Source organism: Myiozetetes cayanensis, unplaced genomic scaffold (assembly GCF_022539395.1).
Source record: "Myiozetetes cayanensis isolate MyiCay16 unplaced genomic scaffold, myiCay2020 scf3, whole genome shotgun sequence".
In the NCBI taxonomy this organism is placed as follows: domain Eukaryota; kingdom Metazoa; phylum Chordata; class Aves; order Passeriformes; family Tyrannidae; genus Myiozetetes; species Myiozetetes cayanensis.
The window spans coordinates 24,989,747-25,008,691 of NW_026087521.1; the positions used below are offsets into that span (position 1 = coordinate 24,989,747).

General features: G+C 37.9%; 1 protein-coding gene across 1 annotated transcript in view; it reads left to right on the forward strand.

Moving 5' to 3' along the window:
- The first annotated feature begins 4,152 nt into the window (after positions 1-4,152).
- TFEC (transcription factor EC) overlaps positions 4,153-18,945 on the forward strand; it is a 67,634-nt gene continuing 52,841 nt past the window's right edge. Inside the window, exon 1 of the mRNA XM_050323797.1 lies at positions 4,153-4,208. The gene's annotated coding sequence lies outside the window, so the exon portion shown is untranslated. The remainder of the gene's footprint in view (positions 4,209-18,945) is intronic.

Here is an 18,945-nt window from a genome sequence, read left to right on the forward strand (position 1 = left end):
TTTCTGATACAACTAGTGGTATTTCATCTTAATTATAGTCTTATTTCTGACAATAGTAATTGTGTATGAAATATTCAAATGAACATATGAATTACCAGTGTATAAATACAGCTATAAACACAGGTATATGATGCAGGACCAGTAGCCTCCCCCAGCCGTTTAAATGCACTCATATTGTTTGAAATAATGATGTCACTGATCTGCGTGTATTAGCTCTTTGTGGTCTTCTATTATGCAGATTCCTCCATTAGAATATATGCCTTAACTTTGTCTGTGCCATGGAAAAAATATTCCAGTTCTGGAAAAGCTTTATTAACACATATTAATGTCATTTTTTTGATAAATTCTAAGCAACAGTTCTTAGATTTTTAAAAAATTTTAAATGTTTCTATTAGAACACTGCTTAGCACTGGGAATAGTGCTACAAACTAGTCTGACAAAGCTGTTAGTCAGAATGTTTGCTTTTCCCTCTCCCTGATTCCAGGTGGTTTTGGTAGAGATTTCTTGTGTAAATCTCAGATAATATATGAAACAGTTTGAGAGAATTTCTGAATTGTCATGACTTTAAATCAAATTCTAATTCTTTTGGAGGCTTTTTATAACACTGACATAGGCTTTTCTATCTGTTCACATTGGGACATGAATGCCATAAATTTAACATTTTCACAATAACAACGGTTAAAAATGACAGAGTAAACTGTAATTTTTTTAGTCTTGCCATGCCTATATGTTGTTAAAATAAATATTTAAAAACTACCTGTATTGTGAAGGGCCATATTCCAAGTGCCTGCTGTCACACGTATAATTAAAGATCCTGAGTTCACAAAATAATGTTTGATCTTGTCCCAGAGGTTCTTACACTTTTTCAGAAAGTTGGTCCTCTTTTTGTATAATTTTACCTTTAAGTGAATAACAAGAGAAGGAGAAGGAAAATCGTTATTAAAAATACACACAGACTTGATCAAAATAACTTTGATGGCTAGAATGACAAGAACAGTCATTCTCTTCCTTTGACAGATATTTTTTTGTCTGAGATTTGAGAGCACCAATATTGATTTAGAAAGCTCTGTTGCTCAATTTTAAATGAAATGTAAAACTTTTCCATTTTCTCACCTATCAACCTCCATAAAAGCGCAGCTGCTCTTGCAGGGGAAAGCGCTATTCTCACTTTGGATATTACAATGCATTTATGATGTGGAGCTTAACTAAACAGCTCCCCTTTTCGTGACTAGGAAAGAAAGACTAACTTTTTTTAGGGTTGGAGTTTTGACTGTAGTAGCTGGATACAAGTCTGGATGATAGGCTGGAATGTGCGATCTGGGATCTGGCCCCCCTTGAGGGCATCCTTTCTAGCAGGCACCCTCTGTTTTTCTCCTCTCTGCTGGAAGAGACAACAGTAGAAGGCTATTCCCTGCTCTCCCTCTCCTGCAAGCAGCTGCACCCCAGAGAAGCAGCAGCAAGCTGCATGTGAAGGTGCAGCAGCCTGGATCGTTGTTGGACCACAGAAAGTTTCCCAGAAACACAAAGGGAGCTCATACTTTCTACCACGATTATCAAAATTACTCTTATACCCTGAAAATGGATTGGGTGGGACAGCAGAACTAACTAAATGGGAAACACAAAGGAAGAAGAGCTGAGGGACAGTCGTGTCTCTCAAACATGTTCAGTTCCTGTCTTTTAGTGAGAACAGGAACAACTCCAGACTTTTAAGGACGTTTAGCAGACGAGAATTAGAATATAACTCATTGCATTACTTTCTAACAGAAAGTGCACAAAGCTTGCAAAGGAGAAGGGAGTCTTGGTTGCTGAAGGTCAGTTCCTGTTTCAAAGGCTGACCTCCTTTGAAAAGGGTCTCTCTGCCTAGTGTTCCCATAGGAAGGGACCCAGGGGCTGGATTCATGCTGGCCTGCGGTCAGGGAAGTACTGAGCTTCCGTTCAAATCACTGTTCCCTGTAAAAAAGGCATTTCGTAATAACCTTAGATATCTGAATAAGAACAGGATGCTTTCTAAAGCAGGGTCTTCATTTGGCTGATATTATGTGTTTGAATATCTCAAAGGCTGTAAACTTCACAAAATCTGGATTCTTCTTTGCTTAATTTTTTTATTTTAATTTGGTGTGGTTTCATTTGGTCTAGTATCCACTGCACAGTGCCTTACTGGGATTATTAGTAAAATACGGTATAAATCGGTCTGGAAGAGAAAATAGTATTTTTTGTCTCAAATTTTTAGGTGCCAGAAAGGGGAAAGCATAGGATGGCACTAATTAGGGAGTAAAATCTATGTTGCTGAGCTTTATTCCTAACCTGTCATATACCAAATTTATTACCTAGTCTCTCAAAGAAAACAATACTCACCAGAACAAAGCCTTTTGAGATTCTTAGGTAAAAGGTTTATATAGCAGGGAAGTATTACAATAATGGCATTTAAATTTAATTATTTCTCAAACAGTGGTTAAAGGAAATGTTCCTAGCTTGGGGAGGGAGCTGACTTTTGTAATCAATAATGTTTATACTTTCTCACTAAGTGAATTCCTTAAACAAAAGAATAAGGAATTGTATCTGGATCTCACAGAAAAGGGTCGCAGGATGCTGGAGGGAACAAGGATGCTGAAAAAACAATCCTGACCAGACATTACTTATGAAAATCACTGAAGTGGAAGCCAGAAACAGGGAACGATTGAGGAGAATGTATTAGATATTTTATCTGCTAACTTGTCTCGGTCAACCAAGCAGAACGTGACTGGCCCATCTCTTCTCTCTCCCCAGGGCCAGGACTTCCATTTTTGTCCCCTCCGCCATTCTGTTCTCCTCCATGATAGTTTTTATATCATTTGCCAGAATTTTCTCTGGCTAGAGGTTCAAACGGGTTTTTTCATGAAAAAAAGAACAAAAACTTCTGTGAATGTTGATGAACACAACATCTCAGCTTTTCAAGTGCCCCGTGGGGGGCTAGGGTGTCCCTGTTCAGAACAGAGCTCAGAAGAAGGCAAGTGCATGCCCTATTATCTCTTTTTAAATTTTACATTGCTGGAAGGATAGCAATGGCATCTTCAGCACTAAGCAAACAGATCAGTTTCAGTGTCTGAGTGTTTTATCTGCCTGATGGTTTTGTCCCTGTTCAACTTTTGGCATACTGGATCTCATCCTTGCTTGGTGAGATCAGAAACACTATTAACTCCTTTTGGTGTTGTTACTAAAAATCGTGAGCTGCTGTTTGAACCTCAACCTCCTTGCTTTTGGTGTTGTGCATGCAAAAAAACTTGTTTGTTAGTATGTTACAGGTATTTTTGCAGCCTTCAAGTAAAGAACAAATAAAACAGAAAAATACCACGCTAGTTGTATCTCATAATGTGTACCTCAACACTTTCCTCTCCTGAAGTGTTACATGAATCCTTCAACATTATACAGAGAATAATACAGTGTGAGAGAAAATGTGTGTTCCCCAAACAGGATTTGGGCATGCAACTCCCACCTTTGAAAGTATTTGAATGTAAAGATTCAAATATGCCCAAAGCACTCACAGCAGTGATAAAACTAGACTTTAAAGAGACAAAATTGCCTCCCTGAAGGTTTTAGTATATAAGCACTACTGTTAGAATAAAAAAGAGGCTAAGGGAACTTAGCATGATTTCTAGTTATTCTTAATTTGGAGGAAATAATTGCATTATATGAGCCTATCCCGATTACAAAATTTTTTAATCTCAATCCAAGGTAAACACGTCTTCAGCACCACATACACCTGAGTTGCCCTATTAAATATTGAAAGCCTTGATCCATATTCAAGTTTTTTCCTTGAGTCTGCCTGCTGTGATGAAAGTGTAATCTCATCTTGTATTAATTTTGTCTTGATACACAGAATATTATTATGCTATAGCTTTTTGAGGCAGGTTTACTCATATATTTTTGAGAATTTTAAAACTGTTCAAGTAATACCTAGAATTTCCAGCTCACATCCAAAAACCATGTTTGCTTGTGAGAGGAAGGTGGTGTTACGCAAACTTTGCCCTGAGCGATTGTCTGTAAGAGCTGTCCAAAGTCAAATATAGAACCAAATTTCTGGTAGTTCCTTAAGAGGCAAATTTTGTCCCCACCCTTTATAGGAAGGGAAGCAGGAGCTGTGAAACCCCTGGGTGCTTGCTTCCCTCAGCATTACTGACATCCAGCTCTTCAGTCACATCTGCCATCCGTGATATGAGTGAGGAACTAGGGTGAGTACCTGGTGAGGCTATTACCTGCCTCCAGAGATCATTCTGCTTCTTGGCAGTGGGGACAACCAGCTGGCAGGGACTAACCTGGGTTCAGGGTCTGCAGGAGAGGGTGTGGGGCCTTGCAGCAGTGGCAGCAGCCCTGGGGAGAACCCAAGCACCCATGCGAGCCTGGTGGGCAACACTCTCATCTCGAGTGGTTATGTGTGAGAGCAGCAACTCCACAACGGCACTTAATTGTGTAGTCATTAATAATCGATTTTAATGCTTGTATCTTAACTGCCATTGAAGATGCAGTGTATTTTTGTCAAAGGAACTGGTTGGTTAAAAAGACATTTTCAATGCCATCTGCATTTGGATCACATTACAATTAAACCATTGTACTTTTATAGTCATAGCGTTGCACCATAGCTAACCGGGTTTAAGTTAGACCAGTAACTTAATAAACTGCTTTCTGAAGAGACAGGAAGATTTAATTTCACTGTTTTATAAAATTAAATTTGTTGTACTACATAAAAGAGTACATGCTTTTTTACTGCTTTATAACACAAAGCTTCTGTGGAGTTCAGTGGAAGTTTTGCTGACAAATTCGGAGCAAGACTCTATTCAAGGAATGTTCACATGACACCACAGTTTTCCACTGTGCATTTCACTCATCCATTTTGTATTTAATTATTAAATAATTTTTAGAACTGTAGTGACTTTAACAATAATGTATGTACAAATATTAAATCCATGTATATGGATGTATAGAGAGCTATATTCATTCACAGTTAAACTTTCTACCATAAAAGCCTGATTCTAAATATAGGCAATTTGTCCCCAAGAGAAAGTAAAATAAAACCCACTGATCCAAGAAAAAAAATCAATAATGCTTCTCTGTCTCCCAAACTGATAATTATAATTTGGTATCTAAAGAATTTAATGGTACTTGGTGTTTTTGCCTCCATACTCATGGACAAATCTCTCAAATTTGGATGTCCAGAATATAAATGAATTTTCAAAGCCTGAAAATGATTTAAGAGCATGGTCTACAATAAGATCAGTGGAGACTGGCATTCTTCTGTCACTTTTGTGGTTCTCACAAGAATATCCTGAATGTATATTTTCACATTACAGTCAATATGCTCCCTGCAATGCTGAGGGGAGCAATTGACTTTTGGAGAGCTACACACAAAGGTATTCTGGCACTATCATGGCAGCTGACTGGACTGAGTACTAATTTAGATGCCCAATTTTAAATCAAGGTTAATTAAATAAAATCCGATAGTTATTTATCCCATATTATATTACAAAGCTGCTTCTAGTTAGCTCATCTTATCTGCATCATTCTAAAAGTCTGACATTTGGACTAAGCCAGGCGTCATTGTATAGAAGCAAGATCTAGCACAGAGCAAATCACCCACCTGTTTTAGACATAATCAGGACATAACTCTCTAATTTAATCCAAAACTTGCATTCTGGAACTGACATGCATTTGTATGAGAGAAACATGGAAAAAAAGTGGTAACAAGGTTATATTTGAAGTCATTCTTTTCTCCTCATATTGACCTCTTACATGGTCCCCAACCTTAAGAATGCCCAACACCTTTGCTGAGTGGGAGAAGACAAATGTGACCAACAGCTGTGGGGAATGACACTTACTTGCTAGAGGTACACATATTCTTTTTCAGGGCAACTGGTTGTGTTAGGTGAATGCAGATATGAGGGTGTACACAATTGTAAGTGGAAATGTATTCAAGAAAATGAACGTACAAATTAGAAGTTTCTAAAGCAGGTCAGGCAAGGTTTCCCTTGAACTGTGTGTTGCCCTGGTGCGTTGTGTTTTAATCCATCAATCTAAATTGCTTCATCTTTATAGAGTGTACTCCCGGTGCACAAGACTGTAAATTTTCCCAAACACTTGTTTTCCCTGCACCAAAAGAGAATGGAACACTGTGAGGATCCTTTTGCACAAAAGCATAGGAGGGTTGTACCACTGGAGTGCTGCAAAGCTACCTTGAAGCAGTCAGTGAGGAGCAAATGGTCAGGGGACCAGGATTTGTTTCACAGTCTATCTGTTACTCTGGGAAGCTTCTTGGGACTGTACCAGTATGTTGCCCATCCAGATGATAGGTAAGCAGGGCTGGTCAACGTTGTGGTGAGATCTGCCTGTACACTGGCCTTGTTCCAACGGGACAGATTCAGCTGAGCTGTGAAAACACAGGGCTGCAGGCTGTTGTCGGCACAAGGCTGGGAACTGAACAAACTCTTTTCTGCAAGCGATAATTATACCACGGTTCAGTAAAGGCGTGCTTGCAAAACCCAGCACAGCGAAGCACAAAATAACCTTGCTGATCAAGCAGCCATACCCATTGGGACCTATTAACTTTTCATTTGGCAGAGACTATATAGGTGTGTTCAAAACCTGTGGGTTTGATGTTTATTTCTGGAAAAAATTATGTACAGGATAGGAGTAGCTGCTTCTCAAGTCTCAGGCTACACATGTTGCAAGGAACTGTTTGTTGTTTTCCTCAGTTTCACATGATGTTTCTCAGCCTCACTTTGTTACAGAGGGTTCAATCCAGCTTTCTGCCTTTGCATGAGTGGGATCCCCTCTTCACCTCCCTGCATGGCTGGATGTGCTGCAAAGGCTTTATGGGATGAAGAGATGTATTGCAGTGCAAAATAATTTTCCCCTTTTTTGGTGTTTAATGGATTGTGGATTTGAAATGAAGAGTAATTCTGCCCAACTAAAGCAAGCCCAACCAAACTCAGATAAAACTTTACTTTGGGATTTGTTAAGTGTCTAAATGGCCACACAGCTTGTATTAGAGACACTTCATCTGCCACAGGGATCCAATCCCTCAGTCATCGCATTAGAATACACCCTCACTGTCCTGAGATAAAGTTCTTCATCATATATCTTGGATCAATTTTAATCAAGTGTGTTATTGATTTTGTCCTACTTCTCTGAACTTCCTTGTTAAGTTAGAGTCTTAAGCAACAGCTGAAAGTTTGATGTGGGGAAGGGGAGATAAAGGATTTCAGCCTATTCTGAAAAAGGAAGTGCTGAAGGTTTTGCAAGATAATCAGGCCCTCAAAAAAAAAAAAAATTCAGCATGTTTTACAGCAAGTTTCAGTTTCAGAGCCAGTTTAAGGGTTGCAGTGAGCCAACTGCAATTCCACTGCAAACCAGCTCAACAACACATCAGGGCTCTCTGTTGTACTGATTTGAAAATGGCCAAAGAAACAGGGGGAAAATTATTTTTTCTGATTCTTATATAAACCGATGATGAAAGTGATCAGTGGAAATCACGATCTACAGCATATCAGTTATGGGTTGGAAATGCAGATGTACCTTTCAGATCACTTTGTGTTCTTTCTCTTCATAACTTCCATTGGCTAAATGTAATCAATATGCATAAGAAGCATGAAATATTCTTCTAGCCTTGATTTTTGCAGTAATGCAATTGCTTTAGCTGCATCATAAAGGGTGTGTAAATGTAAATACAGGCAGTTAGTGGACTATACTGGCAGTAGTCAACATTAAATGTGTTTACCACTGGGAGAAAAAAGAGGAAAAGCAGTAATAACATGAAAATAGTTTGAAAATCAGGGAGTGCACCAACCAAAAAACCAATAGATGAGATGGCAAACTCAAAAAATGACAATTAGGAACAATTTGCAGAATAAAAAAAAGAAAGATGTTGATAAAATTTTAAAACATCTGCATTCCAGATGTTTACTTACAGAAAACTTAAACTGTAAATTGAGTAAATGTTACCCTCTTGTTCTAAAATGATTGTTCTAATAAAAAAATTTCAGTGTTCTTTTTCATCTTAACTTTCCTAAATCTTCAGTCTCTGGGCCTGACAAAAAAAAAGTCTAAAAATAGGAAAGTGAAATGTAATGACTTTGAGCAATAATGGCATGACTCAGACTACTTTTTTTTAGACTCCACTGTCAACTCAAACTAAGAGTGGCCTCTGTTCAGTTCTAATTTCTAACATTAGGCTATCTTTCTTGCAAAACTTTGGTAAAGACAGCTCAAATTTTTGTTGTATAAATTATGATGCCATATAAACTTTAATTAAAGCGATTTAGTTACTCAGCTACAATATCTCAGTATTTAATGAAATGAGTTATTGTAAGTCATGATCTCAGACAGTGTGAGCAGCATACAGAGATAAGGATGGTCATTTACCTCCCACATGTGAGACTGACAGCATCTGTAGCTCATTGGCATTAGTATAGTTAATGATGATAAAACAAAACCTTTCCACTGCATTATGGGAAATTTTCAAGTTTTGTTTCTGGAAAGGTTCCTGCTACTGGTATCTGGGTGCTTAAGACCCTGCTCAAGGAGGAATGTCTTGAGGTGGGTGGTGATAGGTGTGAAGCTGGTACCACAGTGAGAGTAGATGTTTCCTAGTCTATTTAGGGAGCCACAGGCAACTGGGATTGACTTTGCCACACTTGTGTCAAATGTCTCTGGGTTGTTTTCTGCTCCCTCTCAGAGCAGACGATGTTGGGGTTGTTACTCAGGGCACCCATGAGCTGTTCAACAGCTGTAAAGAAAGTTCCTCTTTCTGAAAAGAACCCCTGAGAAAAGGCAGAACCTAAATATTGGCTTTCTCCTCTCCAGAGTAAATCATTCTGGAAGTGCCTTTGCTCCCACGGGTAAAGGGAATGTATGTGTTTCCTTAAGTGCTTACAGACATTTGATCAGGTCTGCAGGTTCTCTTGCTTTGTTGTGAAGTCCTTGAAAAAAGATGTCCAACCAATTATAAACATCAACAAGAATTTTAGTTTATAGTTACTAAAATGATAGCAAGTTGAAACACTCCCACTTTTTAACCAAGCTGAATTAATCAAATTTATCTTTTTCTTTGATGCACATGAGTCCTGTTCATTCTGTAAAATGCTCAAAGGGTTAAATTAGAGATGAAATAGAACACAGTTACATGCAGGAACACCTACCCCTCCTTCATATCATATTTAAATGATAAAAAGCCTTTCTACATGGTTAGAGTCAAACTGTAGATTTCCTGTTATATTTAATAATGTAACCTCATACATAATGATAAGACTTTATTCTTTTGCATTCAGTTTTTGGAATTACCATCATTACTTATGTCTGAAAATAATCAAAACAATTTATTTTCTCTTTGTTTGAATATTGTTTAAAGTTGACTAATTTTTATGCACATTTTTCCATCAGTTTTTTTCAAAGGATTTTAATTTTAAAGATTTTCTTTCAAGTTAATTCTATTGAATCATTATTCTTCTCCATATTGCTATTTCTGAATTCATACAATTTCAGTTATATTTTATTTTAAGTTATGTTTCATATGTATGTTAGAGAGCTACTGAAAGTCTGGGTGCACCATTGATTTTTGCTCCTTTTTGTCAGACAGGTGCAAGGAAAAATGTCAAAGAAATTAAAAATATCATGTAAACATCGTTATTTAAGATTTTTGAACACCAGTTTATACGTCTATAGATGCGCAGAATTTGTGCAAGAAAGGAATATTCATAACTGCATGTTATGGAACACTAAAGGAAAACATCTTCAGAGAACTCCTATTTAGAACTTCCTACTCTACCATTACAAACTTTCAGCTGGAAGTTGCTAGTCACTAACTTTCAGCTCAGTGAATCCCATAATTATTGGCATTGTCTGTATGGCTCTTCTCATGATCAAATAACTTCCCTTTTCCTGAATACCTGAAAACGGACACCATTTGAGACAAGTAGATAAGCTGGACTCCTTTTCCTCATTGTTGTGTTAGCTTAAATCACCTACACTGTGCCTGATTTGTCCAAAACTCATAGGAACTCAAGTTTAAGTGACCAAATCAAACTCTGATTAGAGATGTCTGTATATATATGTTTAATTAATTAGACAGGATTAAAATGCTGATCCACAGTGATGCTTAGGGTATATTTACAAACCATTTTTTACTGTTTTTACTTGCTTCCACAAAATGTAAGTATTTAAAAAGGAGTGATCCAACTGGAACATGGAATAGGTCTCTTTTTTTCTGCTGATGGGACATGACAAACATCTGCCCTTTGAATTAAACTGATGACTCTAGAAAACTAAATTAAAATTGGTGGAAGTAATGTTTCAAGTACTTTTACAAAGACTAGGATAACATAACATGATAATAACTAATCAAATGCTGAACTATTGCAATCTGCATAAAAACTACAGTGGGATTGAAAGTATGCACAAGAGCTCAGTGAAGCTAGGTGGTCACTCTATGTAGTGTCCAAAGGAGCTCTATATGTCTTCATCATTCATATTGCTCTTTGCATGGCAGAGATCAACACCCGACTCCTTTTTCTGATCACATTTCCTTGAAGTACTTGTGTCTGTTCAGAGTGTGAAGCTGCTACCTGCATGCAGCACAGGAGATTCAGTGACTTTGTTCTGCTATAATTGCCTTTGTTCTCAGACTTTTGTCAATGTTATGTTTCTTTGTCTTAAAGTGCACATATTTTCAGGTTTAGCAAGATTAAAACCAAACCAAAATCTAACGAATACTATCATGCAATTCATGTTACAGATCACTTGAATCTATGAGAGTTAGCAAGATTAATTAATTTGACTAAGAAATTCAAAGCACACTTATTCCCCAAGATATGAACACGTCTAGGATAGCAGAGGCATGTATTTATTGCTAGCTTCGCGGGTCATGTTTGCCCATGGCCTCTAATTCCTGAGTTAAGGTTGTCTTATGTTCAGTCATCCCCCTAGATAAAAGTGCTCCTGAGAGTGGCCATTGCCTATGGTATTTTGTAGCCCATGAAGCTTTCCACAGTGGTGATTCTCCATACTTGTAAGAAGCAGTTCACTTGCACTGAATGTCTTAAAGAAGAAGTGAAACATAACTTTCAAAGTACGTGAGTTTAAACATTTTGCTCCGTCATGTGTGTGAAGTGCATTGATCCGCAACTTCAGAAGTAGATGAGAAGCTGGATATAAGCCAGAAATACATGCTCACAGCCCAGAAAGCCACCCCTACCCTGGGCTACATCAAAAGAAACATGACAAGCAGGTCAAGGGAGGTGATTCTGCCACTCTACTTGGTTCTGCTGAGACCCCACCTGCATCCAGCTCCATGATCCTTAGCACAGGAAAGTAGGACCAGAGGAGATTCCAGGGGGACTTTATTGTGACCTTTTAGTAATTAAAGGGGGTTTATAAGGAAGATGGGGGCAGACTTTTTAGTGGGGCCATCTGGGGGACATCTAGGGGACATTTAGATGCCCCATTTCCAGATGTCCCATTTAGATGGGACATTTAGAAGCCCCATCTCTGGAAACTTTCCAGGGATGGATTTGGATGAGGCTCTGAACAACTGATCTAGTTGAAGATGTCCCTGCTCATTGCAGGGAGGTTGGGCTATATGACCTTTAAACCCCTCACTGAATCTTCTTCCCAGCTCCCTCCTCCTCTGCCGTGGAGGCACAAAAGGTAAAGATTATGGGTTGAGATAAGAAACAAACAGTAACAGCACCAAGGAATGTGTACAAAAGAGAGAGTGATTCACATCCAAAAATGCTCACCACAGAGCTGGACCTGAACACTGCCAGGTTATCCCAGTCCTTCCCTCCAGCCTGGAACCGGCTCCAGGATTACTCACTGGAGTGAACCACTTCTCCTCCCAAGAGACTCCCTTCCCCCCAGCCCTGGCAACGAGGTGAGGTGGTATAGAATTACCTCCAGGTCCTAGCCATGCCCCCTCCTGGCTACTGAAAAAGTTAATCCTGTTCTGGCCAGAAACAGAAGGTTGTTGAAGTAGCCCTTGAAGTTTTTGCATCTTGTGCTTGACCAACGTCAAAATTTTCATTGCATGAGAGTTTACTGTACTAACCTCTCATGGTTAACTAAACTACACAGTAGTTTAGATCTAAAAGTTCTGTGTACTTACTTCAGCTCTTTGGGTGTGCTTTACTTAGATATGTCTTGTGCTCATTAAAGCTGTGTTTTTCAGCTTTCTTAGCTGTTATCATGGACTAATTAGTAGGGCTGGCTCCTCCTGGCCTGCTCTGAGAGAGGTTTTGCTGCCTATGGAGTTTGACTGATGGAGAAGTGGGTACCAAGCTCATAATTTGAAGTATGGAAGAAAGGCAGATTTTTGTCTCAAACTGAAAGGAAAGATAATTTACAAATATCAATAATTATAATAGATCTCACTTTTTCATATCAGGATATAACAAATACATGTTGAAGCCAATAAGATTAATTAGTATAGTGAGAAATTCAAGGGCATATAGAGTTTTGAGGTAAACTTCAATGAGTGTTTATCCTGCTTTAAAACCTCTCTGAGTGTTTGCCCATCAATTCGAGTGATGTATGAGAACAGAAATACATGCATATGTATTTGTATATTGTAAATATATAATCTGTAAATTACTGTTTTAGGTTATCATTTCAGTTATTCATTCTTTAATGAACAGAAAGATGGGAAGGAGATTTTCTGTTTTATGGTTGAGCAAAGGCCAGCTGTGTTGACTTGCCTTACAGCTTGGTCATCAACCTTTGGGGGATCTGTTTTCAATGCCATGGTAACATGGTAGGGCTGTACAGGAAGAATACTCATGGAAAAGCTCAGATTAAGTGACAAACTCACCAATAACAGGCACTTTGATTTACAAAGAATTTTTTATTAGATTTAAATTGCAATTTAATTCAGTTCATTCAGTAGCAAGGTGGAGTTCTTATAAGTGTGTAAGATCCAGTTAGAAAGAAAAATTAAATCAATAGTATGAATTCTGCAAATGTCTATCTGTCTTTGCTTTGTGCTCAGGAACAGAGCTCTCGTTTGGAAGGGAGAGTGGAGAGGAAAAGGAATAGCAAGAAAACTTCACATAAAATCTTGGATCTAAACTAGCCTATAAATGGACAACATTAGTTAATTAGTTAATTAGTCCCGTTGTGCAAAAGCTGCAGAATGTTGTGTGGATTGTAGAGTTAAGCCCCAGTAACTGAATAACTGGTGTTTCAGGTGGAGCCTGAGGTGGGATGCAAGTGTTTGTAGTGTTTGCCTGACTTCCTGCATCTCACTTCCATGAGCAAAACAATTCACACACAATTAGTTTTTTCTACTAGAAAAGCTGAACAGTTGGTGCCAGCCTACATAATGGTTGGCTATCATAATACCTTCTTTTTTATTAACAAAAGTACTCTGAATATTTGTAAAAAGTTGACATTATTTCATTAGCTGTTGCAAGTCTATGAGTAAGCCTACTGAAAAGAGTATCATGTTCTCTGCTGGATATCTCCATGAATGTTTCTAAAACATGACTTCCCACAAGCATGGAGGACCATATAGCAAGGCAATTAATAGGCACTGAATGCATATTCCCTGTCTCTGTTCCTCCTCTCTTGTTAGTCAAGCACTCCAGTAGATAGACAGAAATGGGTGTTTGATGAATTTCTCAGCCCTTTGACTTCCTCAGTTTTAACAAAGAGGTTTTTATATGTTGGAATTTTACCGGCCTTACAGAAACAAAACTTTCAGAGTTTATTCTGAAATCAGTTTCACTCTAGGAGTCCAGAAAATTCCATCCCTGTTCAGAAAGCAGGAAATCCGACACATTGTAAATCTGGTGGTCATAACTCTTGGCTGATTGTGTCCCCTGAGCAACCTGTGATGTGGGACAGAGCCTGAAATTTTATTCTGAGTTTGCAAAATGTATAGTGTGAGGGGCTTCTGACATACCACAGGATCTTAAAAGTGAAATGGCTACTGAGTGACCATGTGGTACAGCTGTATGGTAGGTACTGAGCTGCCAAGACGACAGAAAGGAGGTATGAGGGGTATGATGGGCTGGAACTGCATTTCATTCCTTTTGTGCACTCTACTCCTGCTTCTTTGTGCTGCTATAATACAATTAATAAATAATAATAAGCTGTAATAGACTCATTTGGCCTGCTGACATTTTGAAGTAGTATAAATGAGTGAAGAACTTATGATAAGAGAGTTAGGATGTGAAAAAAATCACCCTGTATTGGGCTCACAAAAGATCTATGAGAAAGAAAGTTCCATAAATCTCTGCTGTAGTGAGCATTAATCAGTCTGGGGATCTGATGCATATAAGCAAGTCTCCTGGTTTTCCCATGAACTCCAGAGTCATGCTTTCAAGAAAAATAACTGCTTTCTGAATTTTGGCCTCCTACCCCAAAAGAGTCTTCTGCTCTCTGGCATTGCTGCCAGACTCAAATACACACTAACTCCGTCACATCTATAATGAAAAAGTGAGTACCTGTATACAAAAGCAAATAAAAATGACACAGTAAAGACAGAACATCAGATTTTTTTTTTTTTTCTAACTTCTGCACTTTGCAATAAGACTCCAGCAGTTGAGGGTTGTGATTTCAAAGTCCCTATGCTAATTTTTATCCATTGCTTTTCACCTCCACGTGGATTAGCATCTGCCTGTTAACTTTCAGCCTACAGAGTCACAGAATATGTTGTAAGAGCAGCAAATCAATAGAAAGAAGCTGCTTTGCATCCCTACATCAGCCTACTCAGAGATACACATAGTGGGGAATGAAGCAGGCATACAGAGTGAGTACAGTGATGTTGAACATTTGTTAGCTATTCCTCACTCTTCTTGACCAGGATTCAAGAGTCATGGAAAACCGTAACTGCTGTAATAATGATCGATCAGGAATAATTTGCACTAACTAAACCCAGAACATTTTTTTACATGTACATGAACTAAATGGCCAGGTCTCTTATTAAGGAAATTATTTGTTCTGATACCTCCCTGTATATTGTCTTGCTGCTGTGAAGGGCAGGCTTACTCCTAAATTCTCAGTATGACACTGTGCTTAAGATTAGGCTAAAAAAAAAAAAAAAAGGTGTATGTATCTATGTATGTATATCCACACCCCACCCCAATAACAGAACTAGGTTTTAATGTCAGCTATATCTGAACTAGTTCTGTAGGAACTACTAGTTATTTTAGTTGTAAAACTTTTGAATGTTTATTATCCATCAATGCACTAAGTACTTTTGCGTAATAATGGTACTGAGTATTAGTGAAATATTAGGAGCAGTTGATGGAATTGCTGGAATCACAAGTCGCAGAGTCTGGTTCTGGGCTTATCTGGGAGTTAAAACTGACTACTACTGCAGGAATTGGGCTAGGAGCCATGTCTTCCTACAGTGGATTCATAACGTGTATTTTTCCTACAGCAGGCCGCAAAAGCCATAAATTTGAACAGAACAGGCAGCTGTGCTCTGCACAGGGGGTGAGGGCCAAGTTGAGACTATAAATCAGTTGCAGACTTGATCGCATGGTGGTGCTGCTTGTAGAAACAAAGCTTTTAAATTCAAGCTTTAGGGTTAAATAGGAGAAAAAGAAAGGCATTTTCCTAATAAGTGAAGCCAACTTAGAGATTTTTGCAACACTTTTGGGAAACAGAGTTGACAGAAAGATATTTTGTGGACATGCTCCACCATTTCATAACAGACTTGTTCTGAGCTACAAGAACTATCTACATTTCTTATTTATGAGGCGAGGTCTCAGTACTCTGTTATATAGCTCTCGTATAGGTACAAAAGTGAAGAGGAATAAAAAGCCTTAAATATATTTTTGTTTGTGTGTTGAAGACACTGACTTTGAAAAATACAAAAGTGTAACCTGTCATCAGGTAAGTGGGCTTGGCTCCACTGTAGCTGCATTGAATGACACAACCTAGACCCCTAAAGTGTAATTTCTTTTTTTCCTCTCCTAGTTTTGAAAGCAAAATCACTGTTCAAGTCTTTCTTTTAAAACAAAGAATGCATGTAAGAATGTATCCCCTATATTCATCAGACATACTGTTGAATTTGATAGACTTACCATTTGTACGCTACCTATATTGTTGCTTTAATGCATTCCCTCACTACTTTGATAAAAGCCTTAAGATGTTGCCACTAGCTCTTTGATGTTTTCTTCTGATGTTACAGTACCTCTTTTTTCTTTTCTTTTTTCTTTTCTCTTCCAAAAATTCTGTTTTGCATAAACATGAGCAGGCAAGACATTTCTAGTTAAGGATAGAAACATCAAGTTCTATCAATAAAAGGACAAAACAAGAAGCTATATCCAAACCTTTATATGCTTTTGTGAAGCCCTTTATATGCTTTTATGAAGCCCTTATAGAGAAAAAAGTTGTAAATATATTAATTAAAAATATTTTAATATTTTAAATATGTTTCATTAGTAAAAAAAAAAAAAGGCAATCTAGGCCTTTTCTTGTGATACAACAATTCATTTTCTAATAACCTGGGAGAATCAATCTTACAATGGTAAGAAAATAATTGCATTTGTAGTCTTGTCTATAAATTCCAGTCTGCTAACAGGGATTAATTGGTTATCAGACAAAAGGCTGAAATTTTATATTTAGTCTCAAAGCCTTATGTTGTATTTTGAAAAATAAAATTGCTTAGTCTGTTTATTTTTTTACTGCAAATAAGTAAGGTATTACTATTATTATTGGTAGTGGTGGTAGTAGTAGTAGAAGAAGAGATGTTTCAGGTCAAGTTCCCAGTGAAGTGGTGGTGCCATTGTCCCGAGGGGACTGGAATAATCCTTGCCCTCAAAATTTTCCAAGATGAAAAAACATACTAACACTGATAAATAAATGTTATTACTCAAATTTATCAAGGAAAGTAGATTAAATATTTTGCTTAAGGCCATATAAGGAAAATTTAACAAGGGCAGGGAATATAAAGCACTCCTGAATGCCAATCCACTGTAATTTAAATTACTGGCAAGTGTTGTGGAAAAAGTGATTTTCCTATGAATAGCATGACTGTTTTGGTACATTCAGGAAGAACATAGCGTAGTGGAGCCACAACATGGTCTGGTGATTAAAGATTGTTAACTTAAACCAAGAAATGTCAGTTTGTCATCTTACTTCTTCCATGACATACATATCCTTTGACTAGTCAAAATTTTACAGTCAATTATCAGGCATAAAATATTACGTCTTTGTCAAACAGCTGAAGCATGGCACACTTCTTAAAGACTTTTTTCATAGCTCACTAATGCAGGATGCCCTTGACAACTGCTGATTAAAGTTCCAATCCTACAAACCATTGTCCATGTGGCTATTTCCCTGAAATTAGTGAAATCCCTTCATAGGATACAATGGAAAAAGTCTAGGAAGATGCAGGATCAGGGCCTAGAAGGGTATTAGAAAGGATAAAGACATTCTTGTACCTATAAGCAATGATTAAATAAAATCAAACACTTTCACCATCCCACCTCCATTGAGATGGATGAAAGTAGACATAAATTAATTGCTACTTAACTAAGGGGAAATTTGAGAATTGGAAATAAGTCAGTTAAAAACCCCTCCTGTGGAATCCAAAATTATGGAACTACATAAAGTTTTAGAGGAACAGAAAAGTGGAAGGAATTCTTGAGAATTAATGTATATTAAATACATCTTTTTCATCCCCCTTCCTCAAATCACCTGCTGCTTTTGTGTCTACCTTCTGTATTTACTGTGTTGCTAAAGCTATTGTGTTCAGACTTGGGAGGATGGAGACATAACCCATGGCCTTCAACTTCCATTGGTCACTAGTAGAAAACCCCTACAATCACCTCCCCTTTTTTTTTTTTTTAAAATCTGCAATACTCATATACTCTGTTTTAATACTGATTGATTTTAATGTTCAACTATAAAACAGAATCTGGAATTTATGTTATTGATCAGACTGTGAACAATCTCTGTGTATGAAAGCTTATCTCTAGACTTCTATTTCCTAGTGCTGTGCAGGCCACTTCTTGCTGCAATCCTCTTCCTATTAGACTTTCTCTTTTGCTAATTTTTCTCATATTTTTTTCAGAGATAGTGTCCAGATCTGAAGCCTACAGTAAAATGCCTTAAATTTTACTATACAGCAGCTGCTGGTACCATGAATCATTTTTAACTTGTTTCTATGCAAAGACTTTTTCCTCTGTCATATTTTTCCTCAGGTCCAGAGAAGAGCAATAAGAGTGGTGAAGGGACTCGAACACAAGTCCTATCAGGAGAGGCTGAGGGAGCTGGGGTTGTTTAGCCTGGAGAAGAGGAGGCTCAGGGGAGACCTCATCACTCTCTACAACTCCCTGAAAGGAGGTTGTAGTCAGGTGGAGTCAGTCTCTTCTCCCAAGCAACTATCAGTAAGAGAAGAGAGCATGGTCTTAAGCTCCAGGGGAGGTTTAGGTTGGATATTGGGAAGAAATTTTTTACAGAGAGGGTAACCAGGCATTAGAATGGGCTACCCAGGGAGGTGGTGGATTCTCCGTCCTTGGAGGTTTTTAAGATGAGACTGGATATGGCACTGAGTGTCATGGTCTGGTAACCACGGCAGTGTTGGATCAAGGGTTGGACTCGATGATCTCAGAGGTCATTTCCAACCCGGTTGATTCTATGATTCTGTGATATCAAAGGAATCCCAGAGTGTCTTAGATCTCCCAGATGGTGGGCTTTAAAAGTAGGTTTAGGAAACTACTAAACCTTCTACTCTACCAAATTCTATTCTACAAAATTCTTCTCTCTTCTAACACATACTTCTCAATACTGAAATCTAAATCCTAGGACTACTGGAACTGAGATCTGTATACAGGAATTGAGAGAAAAAATGTTTACTATGAAATTTTCTGTGGTAATGAATGCTCAGACCAGAAAAAAAAACCCAAAACTTATGTTCCTCACTGCTTAATATTTGAAGTATGGTTAGTAACCAAATTAGCTGTTGTCCAG